This window comes from Buteo buteo, chromosome 8 (assembly GCF_964188355.1).
Source record: "Buteo buteo chromosome 8, bButBut1.hap1.1, whole genome shotgun sequence".
Classification (NCBI taxonomy): domain Eukaryota; kingdom Metazoa; phylum Chordata; class Aves; order Accipitriformes; family Accipitridae; genus Buteo; species Buteo buteo.
The window spans coordinates 36,146,675-36,152,687 of NC_134178.1; positions in this window are offsets into that span (position 1 = coordinate 36,146,675).

Here is a 6,013-nt window from a genome sequence, read left to right on the forward strand (position 1 = left end):
ATCCCTGGAGATGTTCAAAAAATGCGTAGATGTGGCACTTCAGGACATGGTTTAGCGGGCACACTAGTGTTGGGTTGATGGTTGGACTTGATGATGCTAGCGGTCTTTTCCAAACTCAACAATTCTATTCTATTCTGTTCTAAAAACCCTACAAAAGCCAACTGATACAAAGGCTCATTACCTCCCACAAGCAGAGGTATCCAAGCAATGGCCAATATGGAAGAAAAAAACCCTCACCACCTTCTTCCTCTACCCCAGTTTTTATTGCTGAGCATGACATTATATGGCATGGACTATCCCTTTGGTCAATTCAGGTCAGCTGTCCTGCTGCATCCCCTCCCAACTTCTGGCACAGCCCCAACCTACTCATACTCACTGGGCAGTGGGGGGGAGCATACTGGGAAAAAGAGAAAGCCTCATGCTTGCAAGCACTGTTCAGCAATAGCCACATAATTAATGTGTTACCAACACTGGTTTAGCCACAAACCTAAAATATAGCACCACAGGGCTGCTATGAAGGAAGGTAGCTCTAGCCTGGGCAGACCCAGTACACCAGGAAAGAAATGAAAATAGCAAAGTTCCATTCTGGCAGAGGACTGGTTAGACTGGAACTGATTAAATCACTCCCCCACAAAATTAAATATGCTCTTGAACAACTTAGGGCAGTAAACAACCTTCAGAGAACGAGCGACCCAGCAAGGACAGCCTTAGAGCCTGCTCCAATTCCCTTCCAGCAGGCCTGCACACAATGTTCAGAAGTAGGGAGCTAAATAGTGTTACTCAGCCCAGTACTGTGCTTGGGAGCTCAGCAAATAATTTGGCTTGACGGGCAAGATTTTTGATAGCTTCCTGATGGCCAACTGTGGGGTTTTTTTTGGTTTTGTTTTCTTTTAAGTTTTATACAAGCAGAGTTATGGAGTGGTTGTATGTGTTCAATTATGGTAAGGTTTGGAAAAAGCTGTCTGTTTTAATAGAGACACTCATGCAGGGACTGCCTTATGTGAAGGAACTAATTTGTGACTTTGGATAGAGTCATGAGTAAGGAGGAGTAAAATACAGTTTTTCTGTTCTACCTCTAGGAGAGCAGGGAAGGCAGGGCTCCTCGCAGAGGCGATGGTACACAGTGCCTGCTGCAGCACCTGGCCTGTGCTAACTAATTTACTGTGGTGTTTTTCCGGGATGCTCGATGCTCCCTTTTCCACAAGCAGACAGCTCTTCTGCATGCTTACAGCTACTTCCCCCTCCACACTTCTCAGTGGTTTTTCACAGCCTCTGAATCTCCAATTATATTCACTGACTTGACACAAGCTGAGTTGTGCAAGGGTTTCTGGAAAAGAGCAGTTATTTTATGCTTTCATACTCCCTTGTACAAAGAATGAGAGCAGCATGCAATCCGGAAGAAATATACTGAAGAGAGATGAGTTTGTCATTTCAATAGTCAATGTGCTGTTTTGGCTGTGTCTGAAGATCAACATTTACAGAGAATAGATGTGTAAATCACTTTTTATATGGTTCTTCAGAGGTTGCTTTCAGAAAATAATTTACTATTCCAGATGCCTACATACTCAAAGATATTGACTGACTGGAGAGAGTTCAGAGCCAAATAGTAAAAAATGATCACTTAGTGCAGATGTTTTGATTTATAAAAAAGTGATAAAAACATTAAAGGGATAAAATACAGCTTGAGGCTAGGCTAACTGATGAGCTAGAGAGGACACAGTACTCTGCAAATATAAATAAACACCATGAATAAAACAATTACATATGGCAGCGTACCTCGGGGTAAGCAACGGCACATACAACTCAGTTCCACAAATTATTCTTCTATAAGCCAAACTAATCAAGGAGAAGTTGAAGTTAAATCTTCTGTCAAACATTTCTGCTTAGACCTACTCAATAGAATTGCAGAAGACGTGGAGCTTGGACAGAACAGAGGACAAGCTTCAAGCATATAGAGGCACTAAAGAAGTTTTCTTGAAATGTCTGTGTTTCTGCAGTATATTAATTAACAATATTCTCTTTTATAGCAAAAAAAAATGGCATAATGTTCATTGTTAACAACGCCATGCAACACTACAGGCTTGGGGAAGAGTGGCTGGAAAGCTGCCTGGTGGAAAAGGACCAGGGAGATGTTGGTCGACAGTTGGTTGAACATGAGCCAGCAGTGTGCCCAGGTGGCCAAGAAGGTCAACAGCATCCTGGCCTGTATCAGAAATAGTGTGGCCAGCAGGACTAGGGAGGTGATTGTCCCCCTGTACTCGGCACTGGTGAGGCTGCACTTCGAGTCCTGTGTTCAGTTTTGGGCCCCTCACTGCAGGAAAGACATGGAGGTGCTGGAGCGTGTCCAAAGAGCAGCAACGAAGCTGGTGAAGAGTCTAGAGAACAAGTTTTACAAGGAGCGGCTGAGGGAACTGGGGTTGTTTAGGCTGGAGAAAAGGAGGCTGAGGGGAGACCTTATCACTCTCTACAACTACCTGAAAGGAGGCTGTAGCAAGGTGGGTGTTGGTCTCTTCTCCCAAGTAACAAGCAACAGGACAAGAGAAAATGGCCTCAAGTTACACCTGGGGAGGTTTAGATTGGATATTAGGAAAAATTTCACCAAAAGGGTTATCAGGCATCAGAACAAGCTGCCCAGGGAAGTGGTTGAGTCACCATCCCTGGAGATCTTTAAAAAACATGTAGATGTGGTGCCTGGGACATGGTTTAGTGGTGGACTTGGCAGCATTAGGTTAATGGTTGGACTCGATGATCTTAAAGTTCCTTTCCAACCTAAATGATTCTATGATTCTATGTTTACTTAATCATAAGATTAAAAAAATGCTGGCTGTCTTCCTACTACAGGAAATTTCCTGCTGACATCAGTATGCCCTTTCGCAGCGGCAGAGCAAGAGTGAGAACCTAAGGGCAAAGCCTCAGAAGTCTGGCTGTGTACTGACCGTGGGACCAGGACATTTTCATCTCTCCACTGATGCTGTCCAAGACCCTCGCCTTCTCAGGGCACATAGCACAATTACACTTTCACAATACAGCCACCCCCACTCAAATGAGGACTGCAAACCACTCCTCCCAGTACTCAGCTTATTCGTGACTTTGGAAATAGTTTTAATGATTTATTAAGTACCTTTATTGGAGTAGAACCTAAGACAAGGATTTTGTTACACTAGGTACTGCAGAAACACAAGACAAATGGGTAGTCCCTGTTAATTTACAATCTCAATAATAAAGCAAGGAACGGCAAGCAGCAGACACAAAAAGAAGTACAGAGGAGCACTAAGAAAAGACAGGCCATTCCCTGGTCACACAAGACAGATGACAGCTGCTGTTTCCTATAGGGACCTTAACATCCAGGTTTTAACATTATGGCTTTTCCTGGTTTCCTTTCTTTTGCTTGTTTACAGTTTGATGCACTACCTTGTTTTGCAGTCTGCATAAATGCATCCTCTGGGCAAAAGCATTAGCTAACATTTGTTGACTTTGTGATTCCTGAGGTCATGGAGTTTGAAATTTTTGGTTATACCTTCTCAAATATACCAGTTACTACTGATATAGGATAGTTTTCATGCACAACTGCTGAATGCCACTCTCATTTTCTCACAGGGCTGGTAGAAGAAATCCTTTGCGACTGAATGCTCCTGCCACTCTAGTGAAGTGTAGCATGAATTCAAAACAGCCAAAAGTAACTACTGAACAGAGTGGCTGAAAGACTGATCTTCTATCAACAAGGCTGAAATAACAGGAACATACACTTATTTTCCTAGGTTAGTGATCACCTCAAATATAAAATAAGTCTCGGGCTATTTCTATTATTTCTAGTATAAAATTACATATCAAGAAATTAGAAGACATTAAGGTTGCAAAGTGAGTGACTCCTAAACCAGGGAATGTCAGAGGAAAGTAATCAATCTCATCCTAAATGTGCACTGTATTTCAATCTTTAATTATCAAAGCACTGCAAGGGGACCACAAAACCCCCCAATGAAGGCCATGATGACCAAACCAGACTTTATGATGCTTTTTCTTCCACCAGCAACATTATGATGCATTTTTTTTTTTCCCATGGGAAAAGCACTCTGTTGAAAGAACTGAATAGTTAGTTATCTAGTACTTCCTTTTACCCTTCTTTAAGTGTGGAGCTTCAGGTCTTTTTTACTACACTTCATCTAAAGCTTGCCCTGAACAAATATAGACTTGCCTACTAATAAACTTCCTACTAATATACTGACCTATTCCAATATTTGACCACATTGGAAATATCACAGAATTTACTTTTCCAGTATTGAGGGGAGTAAAAGTAGTAGTAGTATTCCTCTTTTGGCCATGGGAAAGGAAAGATTACGGAGACTTGGTTCAAACTAGTGAGTGCCCACCAATTTTGTCAACTCAGTCTGCGATACATAGAATCTGATTTATTCAGGGTATTTACACTTTTTTTTTTAATCTCAGGAACTTTATATACACTTTTATATATTCAAAGCATAGCTTCCATCAAAGTGAATAGCAAGAGAAAGTGCTGAGAGCTTCTGCAAATACACTCCCAAGTGGGTATCAAGAAAATAAAGAATATGCAGTTAGGTGATCATCAGTGAGATTCTGGGTTTTTAGATGGTTTGTCCTGCGTTCATCCCAGTGGGAGGAGAGAGACAAATGTAGGAGTGGGATCTAGTTTGTCAGCTTTGAATTACCACACTCATCCTTTCTCTTCCTGCTAACCGAAATTAGCACTTTGCTACTCTTGTAAATGGCTTGGTCACCACACGTATGTGATTTAACCGCAGAGCACAGGGTTTCATGCAGTGGTGGCAGAAAAATCATACCTTGAAGAAGGCTAAAGCGTTAATGCAGAACCAGAAAAAGGGTAAGGCGTGCCAGAAACAGGGTAAGGCCTTAATGCAGAACTTGTCGGTTGTGGAAACTTCACAACCACATAATAGTGAGAATGCTTAAAAATGGATGAAAAGATGTTATTTTTCTTTAGTTCTGCCATTTAAAACCTAAGATTTCTTACAACTGAAATAATAAACAGTAAGTAGGTAAATACAAATCAGCTTTAGACAAGAAGCCATTATGAAAAATGCATCTGTCTTTACATTGGCAAAATGGCAGATGTTTCTGTAATGGCAGATTCATCGAAACTTGATGTGCTGATAGCATTTTGGTTTGTGGGTTTTTTTTTACTCTTTATTTATAGAAAAGGAAAGGTTTCTTGAAGAATGTTGGGAGAGGAATGGGATGATATCCAAAGTATCAGTGCCGGTGGGCAGGTAACTCTTCCTGTGGTGCCAGTTCCAGCCCTCCTCCTCAGTGGCCTCAGGGCTGCAACCCTACAGGACCAGCTGGAGAATGACTGGAAGGGGCAGGACTCATGGCAGCCATTTAGCATCAAATTCTCCAGTCCTTACTCCTCTGGCCGTCTCTGCCGAGTCCAACACACAATGGTTACATTCTGCAAAGCTTTCCTTAGAGCTGCCCGGCCTGCACCGCTCCCTGGCGCGGGGTGGCAAGGCCTGTGGCCCCCAAGGAGCCCTGGGCCCTGGGAGCCCTGGCAAAGGCTACCATCTATTTTACACGAAGTGGCACATACTCTTTTTTTAAACACTGGGTTTTTTTGCCGAGGCCAGGGCAGCACCTTGCAGGCCAAGCGGATCCTCCCCGGCCTCAGAACCCGCGGCTGCCTTCGCAGCGGCTAACCGCGGGGTCCCCGGGCCGCCACGTTCCCTCCGGCAGCCCTCCCGCGCAGGGGGCTCCCCTCAGAGCGCCCGACCCCCACACCACCCACGGCCGGAAAGCGGCCGCGGCCGCCCCAAGGCGCGACGCCGTTGACAGCCGCAGCCGGCGGGAGGAGCCTGAGGCCACCACCGGCCCCCGCACGCACATTGCTCAGCCAACTGGGTCGGTGGCTGACCCCGCGGCCAATGGGAGCTCACGGTGGGCCGCTGTTGCTAGGTAGAACAGCGACTTTGCGCCGCGTCCAACCCCCGACCCGCTGCGAGCCCCCTACCCAATGGGAGGACTT